The sequence below is a fragment of the Salmo salar genome, chromosome ssa24 (genome assembly GCF_905237065.1).
Source record: "Salmo salar chromosome ssa24, Ssal_v3.1, whole genome shotgun sequence".
In the NCBI taxonomy this organism is placed as follows: Eukaryota; Metazoa; Chordata; class Actinopteri; order Salmoniformes; family Salmonidae; genus Salmo; species Salmo salar.
The window spans coordinates 8,411,349-8,435,364 of NC_059465.1; the positions used below are offsets into that span (position 1 = coordinate 8,411,349).

At 42.6% G+C, this 24,016-nt stretch overlaps 1 long non-coding RNA gene across 5 annotated transcripts; it reads left to right on the top strand.

Moving 5' to 3' along the window:
* The first annotated feature begins 882 nt into the window (after positions 1 to 882).
* On the top strand, positions 883 to 15,899 carry LOC123730439 (uncharacterized). Of its 5 annotated transcripts, none has more exons than XR_006761878.1 (6): positions 883 to 1,010; positions 1,160 to 1,272; positions 1,712 to 2,053; positions 2,138 to 2,195; positions 2,465 to 2,565; positions 14,756 to 15,899. It is a non-coding gene; the product is annotated as an uncharacterized lncRNA (long non-coding RNA). The 5 variants fall into 5 exon arrangements; XR_006761880.1 differs by having other exon boundaries at positions 1,160 to 1,259; XR_006761882.1 differs by lacking the exon at positions 1,712 to 2,053.
* Positions 15,900 to 24,016: the final 8,117 nt, after the last annotated feature.

Below are 24,016 nucleotides of genomic sequence, written 5' to 3' on the forward strand. Positions count from 1 at the left end.
ACTGTATGTGTTTTTTTCTTCTTCGCTTTTTTAGACTACCTTCCCTTAGCAGGGTAGAAGTTTTAATGAGATTTTAGTCAGGGTTATGGAATATCTGTGGTACACTACTAAGAAGAAAAGGTGGAGGAGTATCAGAAAATAGATCATACTTTGATATTATTTTATTGACACTGTTCCCACTGAGCACACCCTGGTTGAATCAACAATATGTCCACGTAATTTCACTGAAATTATATTGAAACAACTTGGAATAGAGGTTGAATTGACGTCTGTGACCAGTGGGTTTTGTCTTTTATGATTTGAAAACCGATTTAAAATGACAATGACTTGATTCTGAATGAATTACATTACGAATGAATTACTTGTTGACTGAATGGGCGACCTAATATTATTCTTCTTCTTCAACTGTTATCTCCTTTTTTGTCTACTGCAATTCAGCTTTTAGCTGCGAAAGGGTATAAGACAGACTAACTAATAATAAAACCTTGATATATTAGTGACAAAAATGAGTTAACAATATATGTCGGCCGATAGGCTGTTGTTTCTCTGTTTAAAGCCTTTTCACTATGTTATGCTGTCAGTAACCTCGTCCTCAGGCTATTGCGCATTTGGGAAAAGGTGTATGGGAACGAGATTATGCGGTCAGTAGCCTATTTAGTATTGTTGTGTGAGAGATGTAATGACTAATAAATTGCATTGACTTCTACTTATCCGATTCCTATTAGTGCTCAAGTTTTAGTCACATGCTGATAAATAATACAATTTAAAGATAGGCTGCTGTTTCCCTTACATTATTACCTCACTTGCCTGATCTCTGTTTTATTATGACGTCGAAATAGAATTATATCAATCCATGACAGGGTTATTCTATGCGTGGAAAAAATCTATTGAAAAGCGCCGATAAAACTAAAACGCATATTACAGCGAAAGGCAAGACAGTTTGCAGTCGGCGGATACAAAGGCAAAGATACTGACTCTGAAAGAGCAGCGGCTCCGCGTACAACAATTAGGTAAGCTAGTTATGTCCACCGGTATTTCTAATAGTTCTATAAATGTACACGTTTAGTGTACATATAATAGAATGAAGAATTAGTAATGTAATATTCCACATTGAAAATATAACAGGCCTATATATATAAAGGTGCACCACCTTTCCTAGCTCTGACTGCCCGCCGACCACTGAGTTCTGCAGCTGATCCAGAGCCATGGGCATCTCACACACCTCCTGAACACCTCATCTCACACACCTCCTGAACCAGGTAGGACTCGCAGGTAGGTTTTTTTGGATCCTCTCAGCCTTTTTGATGGTCATCTTTTTTAGGCTGTTCTCCAGCTGTCTCACGCTACCAAGGGATAATAGAACAGAAACGTTCTAAGAAAAACCTTAAACATGATGTCTAGGATCCAAGCTTTTAAACTGCTCAGTCTGAGACTGAGACTGAGCAGTTTAAAAGCTTGGATCCTAGATCCTAGACATCATTCACTTGAGTCTTGTAATAAGTCAAAGTCACTCAATGTCAACTTTCAGCACCATGGACAAGGCCATTCACACACTAACTCCACTAAGCAGTTAAAACTGTGTGTGGTGCTGTCCATGGTTCTGAAAGTTCACACTGCTGTTTTCTACAGTAGGTTTTTGGGGACAATTGAGTCTGTGCGAAGCTAGCTCTTTAAAGGGGATGTCGCAAATGGCACCCTGTCCCCTATATAGTGTCACCTGGTCGTAGTGCTGCTCATCATCATCCGCTATGGAGTCCAGCTCCAGGACCTTCATATCCGGCTCCATCTCCAGCAGCTGTGACTCCTTGGCCCTGACAGCAAACTGCAGCCTGGTGTGCTGCTCTATCAGAGTACACTGTCGACGCTTCTCCCACTCCACAACACTCTATATACACGCACACACACACACACACACACGCTGGCATATTATATACAAGTTGGCATGTACAACTGGGCTATTACAAAATAGAACAAGAAAGAAAGAGAAAGAGAGAGAGACAAATAAAGAGTGAGAGGGATGGACCTGTGGGAAACAACGAGAGAACAGGAGAATGTAAGAAAATATTGAAAGTGAACATGTTAGTCAAGAGGGACACTTAAATGCCTATTGCAGTCAGTGAGTGTTGTTGTTTTATAGGGTTGGAGAGGGTCGTCTGCCAGAGAGGGACTGGCTGAAGATACAGCCCCTATCAGAGGTATTACATCAGATGATCTTACACCACAGACACTTATGTATTAAAATAAATACAGTAAATATCAGTTCGCCGATGTCCAAATAGTACTCTATCTTGAAGACAGTAGTATTCTGAATCATACATAACTTTGCATGAGCAAAGGCAATATGTAATGATATCCATATTCATCCTGTTGCCGGTTTTCAGGTGCTCACATTTTATTTCCCCATGTTCAGCATTGGGATTGATGCTGAAATGATGTGTGTCTGTGTTGTGTTCTCCTCCTGCAGCCCAGCAGACCGTCACGGCCCCCATTACTACACAGTCCGTCTTCAAACTGGTGGAGGATATTGATGCTCTGAGAGAAGCCCTCAGCTGCACTGATCTGCAGGTATGGTGGCCCACGTGGATCATTTAGCCCTATTATATGCAACTTCTAATAAGCACTCTAATAAGCAACGTGCTACCTATCATTAATCTAACGTTTTAATATAAGCCACTGTTGCAAACAGCCCTTTGTTATTTCCCATGACACATTGATGTAGTTGTTTAATTTTGTTGAGTTATGTTGCAGTAATATCTAACCACACTGGGGTGTTGTAGTTTTTATTATATATAATATACACTGCTCAAAAAAATAAAGGGAACACTTAAACAATACATCCTAGATCTGAATGAAAGAAATAATATTATTAACTACTTTTTTCTTTACATAGTTGAATGTGCTGACAACAAAATCACACAAAAATAATCAATGGAAATCCAATTTATCAACCCATGGAGGTCTGGATTTGGAGTCACACTCAAAATTAAAGTGGAAAACCACACTACAGGCTGATCCAACTTTGATGTAATGTCCTTAAAACAAGTCAAAATGAGGCTCAGTAGTGTGTGTGGCCTCCACGTGCCTGTATGACCTCCCTACAATGCCTGGGCATGCTCCTGATGAGGTGGCGGATGGTCTCCTGAGGGATCTCCTCCCAGACCTGGACTAAAGCATCCGCCAACTCCTGGACAGTCTGTGGTGCAACGTGGCGTTGGTGGATGGAGCGAGACATGATGTCCCAGATGTGCTCAAATCGGATTCAGGTCTGGGGAACGGGCGGGCCAGTCCATAGCATCAATGCCTTCCTCTTGCAGGAACTGCTGACACACTCCAGCCACATGAGGTCTAGCATTGTCTTGCATTAGGAGGAACCCAGGGCCAACCGCACCAGCATATGGTCTCACAAGGGGTCTGAGGATCTCATCTCGGTACCTAATGGCAGTCAGGCTACCTCTGGTGAGCACATGGAGGGCTGTGCGGCCCCCCAAAGAAATGCCACCCCACACCATGACTGACCCACCACCAAACCGGTCATGCTGGAGGATGTTGCAGGCAGCAGAACGTTCTCCACGGCGTCTCCAGACTGTCACGTCTGTCACATGTGCTCAGTGTGAACCTGCTTTCATCTGTGAAGAGCACAGGGCGCCAGTGGCGAATTTGCCAATCTTGGTGTTCTCTGGCAAATGCCAAACGTCCTGCACGGTGTTGGGCTGTAAGCACAACCCCAACCTGTGGACGTCGGGCCCTCATACCACCCTCATGGAGTCTGTTTCTGACCGTTTGAGCAGACACATGCACATTTGTGGCCTGCTGGAGGTCATTTTGCAGGGCTCTGGCAGTGCTCCTCCTGCTCCTCCTTGCACAAAGGTGGAGGTAGCGGTCCTGCTGCTGGGTTGTTGCCCTCCTACGGCCTCCTCCACGTCTCCTGATGTACTGGCCTGTCTCCTGGTAGCGCCTCCATGCTCTGAACACTACGCTGACAGACACAGCAAACCTTCTTGCCACAGCTCGCATTGATGTGCCATCCTGGATGAGCTGCACTACCTGAGCCACTTGTGTGGGTTGTAGACTCCGTCTCATGCTACCACTAGAGTGAAAGCACCGCCAGCATTCAAAAGTGACCAAAACATCAGCCAGGAAGCATAGGAACTGAGAAGTGGTCTGTGGTTACCACCTGCAGAACCACTCCTTTATTTGGGGTGTCTTGCTAATTGCCTATAATTTCCACCTGTTGTCTATTCCATTTGCACAACAGCATGTGAAATGTATTGTCAATCAGTGTTGCTTCCTAAGTGGACAGTTTGATTTCACAGAATTGTGATTGACTTGGAGTTACATTGTGTTGTTTAAGTGTTCCCTTTATTTTTTTTAGCAGTATATTAGAACACTTACGGTGCGTGTTACATTACAGAAAATACAAAGGTATTCAAACACACCCTAGGCCTGGTACCTGACCTGATAGTCTCTCTCTGAACAAAAATTAAATCCACACGCTGCCAGTGGTGAAAGAAGCACCCAATTGTCAAACTTGAGGAAAAGTAAAGATACTTTAATAGAAAATGACTCAAGTAAAAGTGAGCCACCAAGCAAAATAGTACTTGAGTGAAAGTCTAAAAGTATTTGGTTTCAAATGTACTTAAGTATCAAAAGTAAATGTAATTGCTAAAAATACTGAAGTATCAAAGTACAAGTAGAAATAATTTCGCATTCCTTATATTAAGCAAACCAGACGGCACAATATTTCTAGTTTTTATTTATTTACAGGCAGCCAACACTCAGACATAACTTACAAACTAAGCATTTGTGTTTAGTGAGTCCTCCAGATCAGAGGCAGTAGGGATGACCAGGGATGTTCTCTTGATAGGTGCGTGAATTGGACCATTTTCCTGTCTTGCTAAGCATTCAAAATGTAACGAGTACTTTTGGGTGTCAGGGAAAATGTTTGGAGTAAAAAGTAATTTTCTTTAACTGCATATATACACTGAGTGAACATAACATTAGGAGCACCTTCTCTATCCAGGGCATAGACTGACTCAAATCAGATTTATTTATAAAGCCCTTTTTACATCAGCAGATGTCACAAAGTGCTTATACAGAAACCCATCTTAAAACCCCAAACAGGAAGCAATGCAGATGTAGAAGCACACTGGCTAGGAAAAACTCCCTAGGAAGGCAGGAACCTAGGAAGAAAGCTAGAGAGGCACCAGGCTCTAAAAGGTGGCCAGTGTTCTTCTGGCTGTGCCGGGTGGAGATTATAAGAGTACATGGCCAAGATGTTCAAGCGTTCATAGATAATCAAAGTGGTTATAGAGGGTGCAACAGGTCACTGTTGGTTAGGGCTTGTAAGTAAGCATTTCACTGTAAGGTCTACACCTATTGTATTCGAAGCACGTGACAAATAAACTTTGATTTGATTTGTATGGCTGGTGGCATTGTCATGCTGGAGGGTCATGTCAGGATGAGCCTGCAGGAAGGGTACCACATGAGGGAGGAGGATGTCTTCCCTGTAACACACAGCGTTGAGATTGCCTGTAATGACAATAATCTCAGTCCGATGATAATGTGACACACCGCCCCAGACCATGACGGACCCTCCACCTCCAAATCGATCCCGCTCCAGAGTACAGGCCTCAGTGTAACACGCATTCCTTCGACGATAAACGCGAATCCGACCATCACCCCTGGTGAGACAAAACGTTGTTGCCGGTGATGTCTGGTGAGGACCTGCCTTACAACAGGCCTACAAGCCCTCAGACCAGCCTCTCACATTCGGTTGTGATACAGCCCGGGACCGAACCAGGGTCTGTAGTGACACCTATAGCACTGAGATGCAGCTGCATCGGGATCAGATCTCTGTAGATCTGTGACACAAAATGTGAATAAAGTAAAAGGGGTGTGAATACTGTATGTCAGCCTTCAGAAGAAAGAGAAACACACTCGATCATAAAGTATATAAAGTCCATACAGAACCCCTGGTAGAGAAAGTCAAAAATAATGATTGAGAGAGCAGTAGCGATAGCTAGCAATATAAAAAAAAAATTGTGGCCCGCCTTCCTCCCATTTTCAAATGATTATTTATCTGATGTGCCACCCCCCCATCCTCACTCCCCACAGCACTCTCCTCTTTTTCCTCATCCCCCGTCCCTCCTCCACCTTCTCCTCCAAATCACAGCCTCCCATATCATCAATTTTTAAGGGGAAAACAAAGCAGTTCCCTCAGGCAGCCAGGCAGGTATGTGGGTCACAGCGCAGCGGTAAGCAGCTCCAGTCAGAGAGCCCCTCTGGCTCACATGCGATATGTGCAGCATAAATGGCCAATTGGCCCCTGAGTAATTAAGATGTGGTGATGACGGTGGCACGCTGCTCAAATCAAATCAAATTTTATTTGTCGCATACACATGGTTAGCAGATGTTAATGCGAGTGTAGCGAAATACTTGTGCTTCTAGTTCCGACCATGCAGTAATATCTAACAAGTAATCTAACCTAACAATTTCACAACAACTACCTTATACACACTAGTGTAAAGGAATGAATAAGAATATGTACATACAAATATATGAATGAGTGATGGTCAAACGGCATAGGCAAGATGCAGTAGATGATATAGAGTACAGTATATACATATGAGATGAGTAATGTAGGGTATGTAAACATTATATAAAGTGGCATTGTTTAAAGTGGCTAGTGATACATTTATTACATCAATTTTTCCATTATTAAAGTGGCTGGAGTTGAGTCAGTATGTTGGCAGCAGCCACTCAATGTTAGTGATGGCTGTTTAACAGTCTGATGGCCTTGAGATAGAAGCTGTTTTTCAGTCTCTCGGTCCCCGCTTTGATGCACCTGTACTGACCTCGCCTTCTGGATGATAGCGGGGTGAACAGGCAGTGGCTCGGGTGGTTGTTGTCCTTGATTATGTATTTGGCCTTCCTGTCACATCAGGTGCTGTAGGTGTCACGGAGGGCAGGTAGTTTGCCCCCGGTGATGCGTTGTGCAGACCTCACTACCCCTTACGGTTGTGGGTGGAGCAGTTGCCGTACCAGGCGGTGATACAGCCCGACAGGATGCTCTCGATTGTGCATCTGTAAAAGTTTGTGAATGTTTTTGGTGACAAGCCGAATTTCTTCAGCCTCCTGAGGTTGAAGAGGCGCTGCTGCGCCTTCTTCACCACGCTGTCTGTGTGGGTGGACCATTTCAGTTTGTCCGTGATGTGTACGCCGAGGAACTGAAAACTTTCCACCCTCTCCACTACTGTCCCGTCGATGTGGATAGGGGGCTGCTTTCTCTGCTGTTTCCTGAAGTCCACGATCATCTCCTTTGTTTTGTTGACATTGAGTGTGAGGTTATTTTCCTGGCACTACACTCCCGGGGCCCTCATCTCCTCCCTGTAGGCCGTCTCGTCGTTGTTGGTAATCAAGCCTACCACTGTAGTGTCGTCTGCAAACTTGATGATTGAGTTGGAGGCGTGCATGGCCACGCAGTCGTGGGTGAACAGGGAGTACAGGAGAGGGCTGAGAACACACCCTTGTGGGGCCCCAGTGTTGAGGATCAGCGGGGTGGAGATGTTGTTTCCTACCCTCATCACCTGGGGGCGACCCGTCAGGAAGTTTGGAGGATACTATGGTGTTAAATGCTGAGCTGTAGTCAATGAACAGCATTCTTACATAGGTATTCCTCTTGTCCAGATGGGTTAGAGCAGTGTGCAGTGTGATTACGTCGTCTGTGGACCTATTGGGGCGGTAAGCAAATTGGAGTGGGTCTAGGGTGTCAGGTAGGGTGGAGGTGATATGGTCCTTGACTAGTCTCTTAAAGCACATCATGCTTCAGTCAATCAGGCCACACGATCAAATCAATGACCCAAGGTTACGGTATGCAGTGTCTCTAATGGCATCCTATTCCCTAATAGTGCATTACTTTTGACCAGAGCCCTCTGTGGTCAAAAGTACAGTAGTGCACTATATAGGGAATAGGATGCCATTTGAGAGACTGACCTAATCAAGTGTATGCAGAAAACACAATGTACTGATTACTCAAATCATAGATGTAATGAATGCTGATCTGTCTCTTCTTCAAAATGCTTTTGTCTGAATGATGAACAGTGAAGACCTGACTCAGTGTGCAGCATTACAGATTCACCACACCCACACCTTGCCAGATTTTCTCACTTTTCTGAACTAACTAATACTTTGGACAGGTCACACAAAGTTGACATAACGTGTCAGATACTGTATAAATCATGCAGGCTTGCATCTCAAAGGGAACGCTATTTCCTATGCTTTTGAGCCCTATGGGCCCTGGTCAAAAGTAGTGCACTATATAGGGAATAGGGTAACATTTAGGACGCATCCCGCAGTAAAACGTAATTCCTTTCTCAGGTATGTGGTCTCCTACCTGCTGTACATGGTAAGGTCCTCTGTGTAACAGTGCGATGTGGAGGAGAATACAGTAGGACTCTGTGTGTGTGTATGCGTGTGCATGTGTGTGTGTCTGTCTATGGGTAATGATAATGACATCCATCTAGGTCAGGGCCCAAGTCCCCAGACGGCTAGGGGACAATTCAGGAATTAAGCCTTATTGATGGGGTAAATAACCCGCTGACAGCAGGTTAGAGTGAGAGGCAGCTGAGCATGCCACCGCGCGCACGCACGCACGCGCACGCACGCACGCACGCACGCACGCACGCACACACACACACACGACATCAGGTGGCATGTTGGTGGATCAGAGCGAGAATGATTGAGCGGCAAAATTGGGTTTTTCTTTATAAATGCCTGTGCATTCTACTGCCTGGTACGCAGATCTGGTTAGGTGATTGTGTCCCCTTTAATGCTACCTGGGTTGACCTATTCAGAGGCAGGAAGCCTTGATTTCCTGGCTTCTTGGAGTGAACAGCAGAAGATGGCAGCTGGCTACACACAAGACTTAAGATCAGCCAACTCGGTGACGCCTTCTCAATCTGGTGACCAAAATATGATTTATATTGTTAATTAAATGTATACAAGATCAAGCCAAAAGACTGTGATGATGAATAGAGTGCAGTGAGAGCAAGGTGACATTTCTTAACACTTGGTGAACTGTGGTGAATTCATTCCAACCAGTCTTTTGGCTTGATCTTGTATACATTTAATTAACAATATAAATCATATTTTGGTCACCAGATTGAGAAGGCGTCACTGAGTTGGCTGATCTTAAGTCTTGTGTGTAGCCAGCTGCCATCTTCTGCTGGTTGAATCAACGTTGTTTCCATGTCATTTCAACCAAAAATAATTTATGTGATGACGTTGAATCAACATTGAAAACTGATTAGGAATTGCATAAAGTCATCAATGTAAGGGCAATTTGTATTTTTTTCACCCAGCTTTTAACCTAAATCCAATGACATGGGGACATTTGTTGTTGATTTCACGTTGAATTCACGTTAGTTGACAACTCAACCAAATGAAAATCAAAACTAGACATTGAACTGACATCTGTGCCCAGTGGGCTGTTGTCACGATAGCTAGTACACTAAAATGAATCAAAAATGTGGTATTTGAAAGTAGAGCAGTACTGTACATGATGAATAGAGTGCACAGACCAGCCTGATCGCTAGAAATGTACATTTTCTGATCTTTTAAAAAGGTCCTGAAAACATTGATATATGCCTTCCTTGGCACTCACAAAAATAAAATAAAAATGATTGCCCCGCACCGGGCACAAACTTGTTATGCTCAGAGCTGGAGTGTTCTGCTTAGACCACCGTACCACCACAATTCACAGTACTGTCACAAGCCGTGAGAATACTTGACGATAGTTGAGGGAAACAACATTTTTATTGTGTTTAGCCATCCCCGAACCATAGCCCTAACCTTAACCACTCTGAATTAATACCTAAACTGTTAACCTTTGAGTTGCTTCTGTTTTAACCCTGTAACCACGCGGAATTAACCCTGTAACCACGCGGAATGAATGCATCAAAAATAGACGTTCATCCATAATACATCCAATTTAGAAGGGGCACTGTAAGATCTTGTCGGCAAAGACAGCAATGTGGGCTCTCTTTAGATTTGAATTGAGAGCCATTACAGAATGTGTAGAAGTCTGTTGTTGTTTTGAATTTCAAGCAGACAGTGGGGAAGAGGGAATCTATGACAATAAAGAGGATTTACATAGTAATGAGCCAGACACCTCTGAGACTGACTAGGGATAGACATTTCACCCCGATGCACATGCTGGTTGATTGACATGTGATATATTAAACAATTGGAAGAGAGAGAGGACCCTGTGGACCTCTGATGAATCATTCTTCAATTCTCTTTAGTTGGTTTTTGATGAGTGAAAATGTCGAGATCAAACAATGTTTTGATTGGGATTCGAAAAACAACAGACTGCTCTGTTGTGTTTTCGAATCCCTTACCCCTTTAAATAACAAATATGAAAATATTAGGATAATCTAAATTGCATAGTGGGAATCAAGATAGTTGGATAGAAGGTTTATATTTGAGGAATTATCATGTCTGCTGCTACATATGGATAATTCATGTGTTGGGTTCATTTGAGTGTAAGTTGGCAAAGTTGGAATCTTCTTGAGATTTTGTTGTGACCCAAATTAAATTTTAATGTTTGAGATCATGTTGGTAATTCAGACATGAACAAAAACAAATTTGGGCTATGATGTAGTCAGCTTACAATCTTTTTATTTTCTACGTAAGTGCAGTTTTATGTTTCCAAGCTGCTCATAATGATTCTCAGCGACATCCAGGGAGGAGAGGACAAGGATGCCCTTCAACAAAGTCTTTGTTTTAGAACTACACTCTTAGGAATAAAAGGAACCCTTACCATAGAGGGTTCCACATGGAACTCAAAAAAGCTCTCTACCTAGAACCAAATGGGTTCTACCTGGAATCAAAAATAGTTATTCAAAGTGTTCTTCTATGGGGACAGCCAAAGAACCCTTTTAGGTTCTAGATAGCAACTTTTTCTTCTAAGGGTGTAGTTTCAGGGGCTCCCGAGGCTCTCGCGTCGGATCCCGAGTGGCGCAGCGGTCTAATGCACTGCATCTCAGTGCTAGAGGTGTCACTAGAGAACCTGGTTTGATCCCGGGCCGTGATCGGGAGTCCCAAAGGGCGGCGCACAACTGGCCCAGCGTCGTCCGGGTTAGGGGAATGTTTGGCCGGTGTAGGCAGTCATTGTAAAATGAGAATATGTTCTTAACTGACTTGCCTAGTTAAATAAAGGTAAAATAACCTAAGAGTGTTTTCCATAGTGCACTACTTTTGACCAATAAAACGTTTTTCTTTGATGGAGTTTTTAAGGACCTTTTTGAAAACTTGATTTTAAGTGCGGACCGTCTACACAAAATCGTATGTTTCAAGACTCTATAAGGAGTTCAAGGACAACACCAATCTGAAATATCTATTATTGAACTTGACTTGGGGAATACGAAGCAAGCGCAGTTGATTATCCATTTTGATCCAGCATTTTCCATACCGTATATAGAAATAAATACATTCATTGAGATTCAGCCTTGAATTAGGTGTCCACACACATACTTTCCCAGAATATGAAAGGCAGATTTTCTAGTTATGGAGCTAAAGCTTTTTAAGACTGTACAGTGCAGATGGAATGCTATGGCAGGTGATGATGCTGGATACTATAATTAGAGCCAGAGAGGCTGTGTCTGAAACGGCACCCTAATTCCCTATATGGCACACTACTTACTAAGTTTCCTGGTAAAAAGTAGTGCACTAGGGAATACACTCTTAGAAAAAAGGGTTCCTAGGCTGTCCCCATAGGATAACCCTTTTTGGTTCAAGGTAGACCTCTATAGAACCCTCTATGGAAAGGGTTCTACATGGAACTCAAAATGATTCTACCTGTAACCAAAATGGTTCTACCTGGAACCAAAAATAGTTACATCAAAGGGTTCTCCTAAAGGAACAGCCGAACAACCCGTTTAGGTTCGAGATAGCACATTTCTTTCTTAAAGACTGTAGGTTGCTATTTGGGCCTGAGCCTTGGCCTCTTGTTGACAGTAAGGGAGCTGGTCTGATTGGTCCAGTATTAGGGAGTGATGATGGAGGGATCTGCAGGTAAGAATAGCACCTACTGAGTCTGCATCCCGAATGCCACCCTATTCTCTATATATAGTGCACTACTTTTGGACTGGGCCTGTCGGGCTCTGGTCAAAAGTAGAGCGCTATGTAGGGAATAGCGTGCCATTTTGTGCAAACATAAGTTCCGTTGTGCAGCTATTTCTGTCTGCTGCTGTTTGCTGAGTGGTAGGGTATATGTTAATGTTCCTCTGATGTGCAGTGAAGCTTCTAAAAACAGCTCTTGCACTCCGGGAAGGCGGTGAGCTTTACACCCCTACAAGTCCAGTAAAAACTATGAGCAATGTGCATACTACCGCACAACAGTACAGATAATTAGGATGGAACCCCTATGATAATGCGCTTAATATGTGTGTTAAATTTCGAGAAAGGCCCATATGGGATTGGTATGTTATTAATCTCAGCATCCCAGAACCAATTTTATAGAACAGGTTCTGAAATATATCCTAGTTGGAGTGATGAATGGTTTGGAAAGGTTGGTTTGATAGATTATGTTATGGTAGAGAGATCATTCTGCCCTGTGATGGTGTTCCAGTGTGCGTATGTGTGTGTAGATGTGTGTGTGTGTGTGTGTGTTTATGTGATTCTCTTCTGGTTAGATGGATTCTGTTCTGTGATGGCACACGGCCAAGTTGTGCTCTCAAAGTGCTTAATGATGGGAAGAGGATGTGATATACCCACTGGACCATGTGATCAACACATGAGTGAACACTCACCCTCATACTGATTAGTGGGCAATGGCACGTAATGTAGACATCTACGCTATATGCCGGGAGGAATCCTCTTCCTCCTCATTGCACCCTGCAGCCGTTTCTTCACATTTCTCTTTGGATGCGTCCAAAATGATGCCCTATTCCCTTCATAGTGCATTACCTTAGACCAAGGCCCATAGTGCTCTTGTCAAAAGTAGTGAACTATCTAGCGAATAGGGTGACATTTAGGAGACACAATCCATGGCATTTAGAAATCTCAACATATGGCTAGTTTTCTCTACATTCATTGTCGTGGGTCTTGATGGAAGTTCAAAAGGTCATACTGTGTCGTCCTCACGCTCCTCTTCCTCCTCTCCTCCGTCCTTTCTCACTGTCTCTCACACTGATTTGCAGTGTCCTTCTTCCACACCGCTGACATTCTCTCTCTCCTATGTACTCTCCGCGGCTCCACAACTTCCCTGTCACTCTCAAGGTTGTGTGCTGTGGGAAATGCCCTTCATGCCTTCTCATATGCTTTAATTGGAAATGGAGAATGAGTGTAATACTCATAACTGCAGTCAGAACTGCGTCTCAGTAATTCAAGCATTCAAATGTATGTACGGGAAGAAGACATTTTGGCAGGTTATTCTACAGTTTATAAACAATAAAGTTACGCTCTCTGGTTCCTCTCCCCTTTTTGTTTACAGAATCCCTATTTCTCTCTCTCACTTTGTGACTATAAAGGTGCATTTAAATACATCCGGAACTGAACTCACTTCAATGTCGGATAGAATGAATTCAATCAAATTCTACAGATGCGTAGACCTGAATGACTTTGGTTTACCTTTTCCCCTCAGTTGTTGCAGAATACAGTGGAGTCGAGGTGACCGTGACACTCTCTTTCCGAGAAACCTGCCATTTAAGGGAAAATGGCTCCATTTCAATGCCCCTTGGCAAGCTTTGGAGTCCTCTAGGGCAGTGGGGGATCGTTAGGACCTTCTACACCTTCAGAGAAGGATTAAGGATTTACGAAATAATTATCATAGTTTGAAAATATACGTTTCCTTTTCATTTCTATTTTATCTTCTCAATAATATTTCAATTATATTCTGATTTTAATGTCTTCAGTTTGTGTTGGAAAGGACGGACCTACTGTACTGTTTAGCATTGTAACAAGGGTTAGTTTGGGTTACTATGGTTACTGGTAACCGTTTCCTATTAGCCGAGAGTATATAAGGATGTATTGTATAATATCCGGTTTGTTATAGCTTTGTATGATGCACACTCAAGTTGGCTTGTTAGGACGGTCAAGATATTCCCGTTCTGGTCTGAGCTAGACTGCACCTACAACTTTAATCAATAACTATAGAGATTAACCGTGAGTTCAGAAATCTAAACTGTTGTGTCGTGAGTGGTCCAAGTCTCCGTGTGAGTATCTTATATCCATGAGAAGAGGTCTATGCCTAAGCTAGCAAGCCTGCCTAGATGTGCCCATCTCCATCACGTGTGGATAAGAAGATAACGCCAGTAAACGAAAAGTATGACAATATTGTACTGTACTGACAGACCTATCACATGATCAAGTCACAATAGATAACTCTCAAAGTACATTAGTGTTTTTTGTTTTTAGAGGGTAGATCAGCTTTAATATTGCACACATATTGCGGATTATATCAATGTAATTGTCTGCATCATTTCCAATCCCCCATAAATGTTTTTAAATATTTGTTTTAAACATATTTTCCTTCTTTTTCCCATAACTCTACCACCCCTCCCCTAATTGGAGTAAACTAAACGACAACAATAAGAGTGTTTGTTTGTGCATCACTAGAATGCACACTTCCTCAAAACTTGAGGATAGAGCAGTGAGTGTACCACACGTTTAGCTGTGAAATGCACTTTGAGGATCAATTATACTGTAATACTGCTGACCAGCTGTTACTGAGTAGGGTTTGTGTGCCACCCAACAGGTTGTAAATACCGGTAATGAGCAGGGGTGATGGATGGAGACAGACCCAATTAGAATAGAGGTAGGATGGAACATGATCTGCTCCCTGCTTTCTCTTTACATACCAGACCAGTGTTCAAACACTATATGAAATCTTTCAAATACTTTTAGCTTTTGATTTTGACTGCCTGGAGTGACAGATGTGCAGGGTTTGCAGTTTTTGCAACTATTGTATTGGTTTCATTGCACCAGTCAAACCCAGCTAAAGTATTTGAAATGGTTCCCAGGAGTGTTTGAACACAGGTCTAGTATACATTAGTCCCAGGCAGTACTCTGTGTGCATACTAGATAAGCTCCTCCATTATGGCTGGCTCAGGCTCTGTGTTGTTTAGCATGCAGCCAGTGTGTCCATTGGACATGTGCTACTGTTCATCCATCACGCTAACAGCAATGTCCAACATGAGCCAAGACACACACACATCTATCACCCTAACAGTAATGTCTGACATCAGCAGAGCAGCCATCACTGCACTCTGGGGGACTGACACTTTATTTGTGTGTGTGTTGGAGGGTAGTGTACAGTAGCAGCAATGACATGACTCAGCTCTGTGACTCACTGTCCATGCCTGCCAAACGCACGCTGGAGAGCCAATAAACCAGCCCCGTACACACAGAGAAAAATTGCACAGATACAATCACACGCACAAATACACATGCACACTCACTTTAACCATTGTCAGTTATATATAGGAGAATAGGAGAATATAAATCATGTATAATCTTGACCTTGAATCCATTTACTGCCCACTATGGTAATTACCATATGGTATTATGATAACATTGCAATGCTGTCGTATCATTTGCACATTCAAGCAGGTTTGCAATATTGCTCATTAGTATTCCGACCTTGCTCAAAATATATAGCAAGATACCCATAATTCACCAGTGGCAATGTAATGAGAAGCCATTTAAATATGGCATCACAGGGCGACTGACAATACAAACATTCAGCTGCCTCCAATGAGATGACAGTCCTGGTGAGATAGTCATTTTGCTGTTTAACGATCACATGCGGTTATATTGGATGGTGAGCTGGTGGAGGAGGGATGAAAGAGGAGATGAGGGCTGGAGGAGAAGAGGGGTGGAGGAAGAGGTGAAGGGATGGAGGAGGAGGAGGAAAGAGGGAGGACGAGGAGGAGGGCTGGAAGAGAGCGAAGGAGGAGAGAAGAAGACATGCACGTTGAAGCAATGAAGGAGAGGCAGTAGACAGTCGGAGAGGAGAGATTGAGAGATGCAGGGGAGGAGGTATAGAGGGAGGGATGAGAGGAGGTAGAGAGGAGAGGGAATAGTGTCAGTATCATCAGGTGATGTTTGGCAGCATTGGCTGTGTTGCGTTGGGGGGTTAGACAGTGATTAGGCTGCAGATCATGTGTAGGCAGTTAACTGGATTACTGGAATGGCTAATTAGATAGGCTGTCTGCCAAGCTGAAGAGTGTCTCAGCCATACATTTTACTAGGTGCGAAACTTTGGTTTTATAAGTGTGTGGGGGGGGGGCATAACCTGGCGGGGGGTCTGGGGTCCTCCCGCATAATATTTTTTATTTATATGAAGCTCATTTCCTGCATTCCTACACAATCTAATATGACCTATGGCCCTTTAAGCCTTCTCTATTTAGAACAACAAAAAGTAAGCAAAAATGCCCACAGTCATCAAGCAAAGTAAGAGGTCATTATTAAATATGTTTAAGTGAGACTGAACTAGATCAAAGGTAATTCAATAATCAATATTGTGTTGCACCTTTAACCAATAGCCTAACAAATGAAGAACGCTTTCAAATAAAGTACAAAGACTTAACTTTAGATTGTCTTTATTAAGACATCCTTTATGTAAAATGTCATGCAGCCCGAGCCGCCTGGATGCCCGACCCCCACCAGTCTAGTCAATAGCTCAACTCTCTCCCCAACACAATTTCCTTCCCACTTTTTTTATGTCTCAAGGGAAAGTTTTACAAAACAAAAGTTTATTAAAAACGCATACACCTAAACATTAAGACATAGAAACAGCACATCCTCCATAAAATTCATATCATAGGCCTAATAGTACTGTTGAGCTCTTTCGTTTGCACACAATATAGCTGTGTCACCCTGTCCTGTCCCTAGCGGTCCCCGGCCCTGCAGCGCCCCCAACCCAACACACCCCACTCAGCTTTAGGATCTTAGTGAAACGTTCATTATTGGTTGCAGGTGTGTTAAGCCAAGGCCAGAGTGACAACCAACAGTACGGCAGACCCCCAGGGCCAGGACTGAGCAGCCCAGCAGCTAGGGATTGCTTTAATAGGTATCTCCCCTGACGTGGGCATGTTTTCAATACAGACTCCTTTTGTCGTAAAGTATTCCATATAAGGCATCCAGACCTTATGAAATTGCACAGTATACCCTTAATCTTGTAATAAATCAAATCTAGTGATACATTACTTGACATTTCTACCATCCATTGTGGGAGGGTAACCAAACTTTCAATTAATGGCAATGCATTTCTTAGCCGCTATAAATGATAGGTTACACAGTTTCTTCTGATAACAGTCTCCAGTATCAACGTTTTCAAGTAAACAAAAACAGGGAGAAGGGAGAATCTGTGGACATGCTGAGATAAAAGAACACACTCTTTGCCAGAATTCAGCCAGACTTCACAAGACCATAACATATGCAAATATGTCCTGTTTTCGGTTTTACACCTCCAGCAGAGGAATAACACTTCTGAGTGCACGATATTCAGTTTCACTGGCAGATGACAGTGCGTTTCACAGTACGTTCTGTGGATGCTCTTAAACGGCAGTAATTTATGTCTGAGATTATATGAACATGACTGGACATTCTAACATATCTGTATCCATTCATCACCATCATCGTCAATAGCGTCTCCCAGGTCTTCCTCCTATTTTAGTTTGAGATGTTTTGTGTCATTGGGAAAAGCCTCTATCAACCCTTGATACGGTTTGGAAATCAACTTTAGAGGTTTATCAGACTGCCTTGAAATAGTTTCAATCTTTGAAGCTTCTTGCTTGTCCAGTGTTTGCTGCACAGGGATAATAAAGTGTTGTATCTGCAAAAGTTCACCTCTGCGCCGTAACAGACTGGTTTTCCCTGGATGCCTGACCCTGCAGGGACACCTGTCACCATCCGATCCTGTTCAGATGAGTCATGTCAAAGAATTACCTTGGTGTACATTTCTACATGATATAATCCAAGAATAGAATCAATGGTTCAATAATTGAAATTACCATTTTTATCAGATCCCAGACTGTAGCCTACCCATCACCTCAAGATGGAACTTTGTATCCATACACTGATTATTATAATATACTGCAAACTTAACCTGCGCTCCGTAGACTGGTCTTCCCTGGCTGTCTGACACATCGGTTGATTCAGGTTTAGTGTGATTAAGATGAAAATAATAGCTAAAGTTAGTGAGCTAGTTAGCAAGCTAACATTAGCCAATTTTTGGCTAGCTCTAGCTAATGGTACAATGGTACATCATCAAATGTACTTCTGTTGAAACAGGACAAAACAAAGGCTACAAAACATTTCCATACACACAACAGCTGTTAGATACTGCTACCTGACCGATAGATAGCTAGAGATGAACTGGGTGTGGTAGCTACTAGCTAGCTAAGTAGCTGCTAGTAGTTCATTCACTTCAGTCGAGAGGGGTGAAACATTAGCTAACGTAACATGTTAGTTACACCCCTAGCTCAGCACTAGGAATACAAGCTTTTTTTTCTGTCAAACAGCAGTTACCTTGCCAGCTAGATCAGTCAAATAAAGAGTAGCCAGTTTCTGCTCTGTTTGCTTTTACAACTCTGAGAAAAAGCTCAACACACACAGACAGCAGTTGCCTCTGTTCATCTTTCCAGTGTTGATCCTATACACAAGCCTTTCAGAAGCTTTGCCTTCACACAGCCTGTTTGCACACTCTGTGGTATTCATATGGCCCTGAATCCAGTCAGATGAAACCGGAAAACATCCTACCCGACCGCTCTGAGGCATCCGCATGGTCCTAAAACACACCGGTGCTGCGTTTTGTATCACAGTACAATAATAAAACTGGAGAGGACAAAAATACAATTTTATAATGTGACGGGGGGTCATGTCCCCCGTCCCAAGTGAAAGTTGCATCCCTGCATTTTACTCCCAAATCAACATCAATACCTCTTTCTTTATAAACCCTGGGCTATGTTCTCCTGATTCCTTTGAGTGATTGGTTGGTTCGCAGTAAGGTTGCAAAATTCTGGTAACTCTCCAGAAAATTCCCAGGTTTTCTATAAATCCTTGTTGAAAGATTCTCGGAATAGGAAGGAAATAAGCATGAAATCTGGGAATCCTCCCAACAGGATTTCTGGGAAAACCTGGGAATTTTGGGAAACTTCCCACCTTGCCAAAAAAATACATTTGATATCTGATTATGAAGCACTGGCTGGTTATAATAATAGCATCTAGTTTCCAGAGAACATGATCTAATTCAGTGTTCACCAACCTGTCGATTGTGATCGCCAAGTCTTCCATTTTTTACTTGATTCAGAATCCCTGCCAGGAAGGCAAGTGTTCCCATTTTGAACCATTTTATGTGTCTGAAGGTAGAACTCCACCTACCCGGGAGGCCCAGAGAGCAAATCAAGTGCACCTACAAGCCTACCGCTGGCCAATCAGATAGCTCAGATCACCGTGTCTTAACAGTTTCCTTGAGCTATAGACTTTAAAAAGAAGCCTTGAGCGCATAGCAAAGTTGATAATGTGAGATTTAAAACCATGACTAGAGAGAGACTAACGTTAAACGAATACAGCAAAGTGCTGCTGTTTTTATTAGTAAATTCATGTTTAACTTGTTATTCAGCACTGTCAACACGTTGTTCAACACTTGTGTAAGCCATAAAATGCGCTACAACCAGCACTGCAGCTGCAATGAATGAGTAGGCTATATCAAAATGTTTAGATAACCTTGTGGCTTGTCTGTTTTTTATATGGAGTAATATTTCACCTTATCTGAACATCGGATTAACAACATGAACTGGTGCATGAGGCAGAAATAATACAGTGTTAATTTCGCCATCAGCTGGAAGACAGTGTCCCCTTTTCTCAGCGGAGGGAGGGAGAGCGGAGGGATGGTAAGGCCCGTGTATACTACTGGCAGCCCCTCGCTGTGAAACACTGTTTCTGCCTCTGCTCTCCCCCTCCCCTCAAACAGACCATCAGATGCAGGCCATCAGTCCAGTAAAATTAAATAAAACAATTATTATGCTCACTCAAAAGTAATACAACAAATGATCTATTACAAGTGTGATCATATACCTACATTTAAAAAAAATATCATTTCAAAATAGTCTGAGAAGAACAACATTGGCAGGGCAATTCAAGCATAGCGAATATGCACTGATCATCTATTGGGCAGATAGTTTACTGCAAACCTCATTGCTCATTTTAATAGGTTAATGTTGCATAGGCTTACATTTTTTATGTCATGTTTAAAATAAAGTCTGAGCAGTAGATCTCGGCTTGCATTTGGATTCAGAAAGTGATCTTGACTCATAAAAGGTGACCACTGATCTAATTGCTTGGCCTTTTCACCAAATCAATGCACGAACAAACAAGCACTTGCAGTAAATGTCAACAGGTTCCATCTTGTTCCCATTCTGGCCCATGTTTGACAAACACATCAGTCTCGGGTTCCATTAGCTAATATCCATCTGTAGAATTAGACTGATATCCAATGAAAGTATAATTAATTCTATGAGTTATTGAAAAGTTTTCCTCAAATGGAGTCGCTGGAGCGTCTTCAAATGATGTTGTTGAAGAGAGAAAGTTAGACGTCTCTTGCCTCAACAATGCCCTAGAGCAGTGGTTCCCAAACTGTGGGCTAGAACCCACTTGTGGCGGCAGGAGTCCAGGTGGGTCTCGGGATGAAATGTTTTTGTGGGGGACAATACAGTTTTGGGACATAAAAACGCTTTCAGTGTAAACTAGGGCTGTCCCGACTAAAACAAACAATGGTGGACCGAAAGTCATCTGTTCTTTTGACCAATCGATTTCTTGAAATGTTTAAATGTGTAATCAACTGTGTGCATTGAGCTTGTCTGATTCTTTAAGCTTACGGTTTGCACTAGCGAATTTGCAACATTGTATTAAATATTCTGGGCACTCAGTTTCCTGGGCTAGTGAGCTCGAGACAGACACAGCTGTAGACTATTTGCACAAGGGATAAGCAGTGCTTGACTTGGACTGAAGCTGAGTACCAGCATCTCAAATGTTCTACTGCTTGAGCCCCTGTTCCGCTTATAGAATATTAGCTCAAAAGTATTGTGGCGCACCTGCACCATATAAACAGTACCAGCAACCAAACTAAGTACGGGAACTTATTTCAGTCCAAGTCAAGCACTGATAAGAAGCCTATTCTATGACATTTCCACTGGATCAGAGCTTTACATTTTTCCCTTTTCATGCTGAGTGGTTATCGAACGGGAGAGAGCTGGAAAGATTTTTCAAATACCTTGAGGAACTATTGTAATTCTCATTGGATGTAAAAACAGACTTTGTTTGCTTGCTGTTTGAGGTGAAGAAAACATTTATTTGAGAAGCTGTTTATACAGGATGTATCGCCCCCGCTTACTGTCAACCAATCATGTCAATGTGGAGCTATACAGAGCCCTCTGCATTGTTACAAAACTTTGGAGGTGCATGGCGATGTGGTAGAGTTTGATTTTGCCTCTGGAGGCTCCGCAATTGCGTCACACCCACGATATGGAGCCTCCGACCACATTTTCAAATCAAGCATAAATTGGCTTTTAGTCTAGGCCTCTGCAATGGATTAGTTCACTGAGAATGGCACATACAGTACCAGTCAAGTTTGCACACCTACTCATTCAAGGGTTTTTCTTTATTTTGACTATTTTCTACATTGTAGAATAATAGTGAAGACATCAAAACAATGAAATAACACATAAGGAATCATGTAGTAACCAAAAAAGTGTTTAACAAATCAAAATATATTTTAGATTCTTCAAAGTAGCCACCCTTTGCCTTGATGACAGCTTTGCACACTCTTGGCATTCTCTCAACCAGCTTCACCTGGAATGCTTTTCCAACAGTCTTGAAGGAGTTCCCACATATGCTGAGCACTTGTTGGCTGCTTTTCCTTCACTCTGCGGTCCAACTCATCCCAAACCATCTCAATTGGGTTGAGGTCGGGTGATTGTGGAGGCCAGGTCATCTGATGCAGCACTCCATCACTCTCCTTCTTGGTCAGATAGCCCTTGGAGGTGTGTTGGGTCATTGTCCTGTTGAAAAACAAATGATAGTCCCACTAAGTGCAAACCAGGTGGGATGCAGAATGCTGTGGTAGCCATGCTGGTTAATTGTGCCTTGAATTCTACAGTGTCACCAGAAAAGCACCCCCACACCATCCTGATTCACGCAGTCTCGTCTGAACAGTTGATGTTGAGATGTGTCTGTTAATTGAACTCTATGAAGTATTTATTTTTGCCTGCAATCTGAGGTGCAGTTAACTCTAATGAACTTATTCTCTGCAGCAGAGCTAACTCTTGGTCTTCCCTTTCCTGTGGCGGTCCTCATGAGAGCCAGTTTCATCATAGTGCTTGATAGTTTTTGCGACTGCACTTGAAATGTTCCATATTGACTGGCCTTCATGTCTTAAAGTAATGATGGACTGTCGTTTCTTTTTGTTTATTTGAGCTGTTCTTATCAAAATATGGACTTGGTATTTGACCAAATAGGGCTATCTTCTGTATACCACCCCTATGTAACCGATGTGAAATGGCTAGTTAGTTAGCGGTGGTGCGCGCTAATAGCATTTCAATCAGTGACGTCACTCGCTCTGAGACTTGAAGTAGGGTTTCCCCTTGCGTTGCAAGGGCCGTGGCTTTTGTGGCGCGATGGGTAACGATGCTTCGTGGGTGTCAGTTGTTGATGTGTGCAAGGGTCCCTGGTTCAAGCCCAGGTTGGGGCGAAGAGAGGGACGGAACCTACACTGTTACACCTACCTTGTCACAACACAACTGATTGGCTCAAACGCATTAAGAAGGAAAGAAATTCCACAAATTAACTTTTAACAAGGCACACCTGTTAATTGAAATGCATTCCAGATGACTACATCATGAAGCTGGTTGAGAGAATGCGGCCAAAGTGTGCAAATCTGTGTCGTGACGTTGTTATCGTTAATGTGATGCCATACTATTTATCAAATAATGAACTATGTTTATAATTACGTGATAAAATGAATCATGTAAAAATTAACTCAGTAACCTGGGACACCACGGGGAAAGTTTGTTTAATGAGTTACTGTTTCCCGAATTAACTCAAATAATATCAGAATATATCGATTTCATAGCAGTCACTAATTAATTAAGTAATTTCCTCATCAGTCTCATTCTGAACATCGTATAATTTGTAAATCTGCACAAACCCGGGTCTCACTAATCATTCCATACCACACAAATTGAGTTGATTATTTATTTACGAACAAGCTAAATGATAACATAAGATACACAAACAGTCTAGGTTATTGGTTAGAACGTAATACAATGCCAAAAGATCCCTAGCGGACCAACACAATATGACACTTGTTACACAAGATGGAGATTTAAAGAAAGAGAGAGAGAGAGAAAAGCAAGAGAGAAAAGCAACACTTGGATGCATTTGTAAACTACGCTTAGTTTAGCCCTAACACCTTGCCCCGAACTGCCGCTCTCATGGGTCAGAATTGTTATTGTTTGTTATTTACGTGTTGAAGGTCTCCGTTGGGTATCTCAGATGGGTATCGCTCATGGTCTTGTCTTTCGTCTTCAGGTGTAAGTCTCTTATTGTCCACAAGATGATTGTCCACTCTGATTGTCCACATCTACTGCAGAGATAGCCTGCAAAGTTCTATCATACTTTCCAGGTCTATGCCCAAACAGTTCGAGCTTCTAATTTTAACAATGAATTTCTACAGAAATAAGTCTCTCATTGCTGCCGCCTGTTATAGACCCCCCTTAGCTCCCAGCTGTGCCCTGGACACCATATGTGAATTGATTGCCTCCCATCGATCTTCAGAGTTCGTTCTGTTAGGTGTCCTAACCTGGGATATGCTTAACACCCCGGCAGTCCTACAATCTAAGGTAGATGCCCTCAATCTCACACAAATTATCAAGGAACCCACCAGGTACAACCATAAATCCGTAAACACGGGCAGCCTCATAGATATTATCCTGACCAACTTGCCCTCCAAATACAC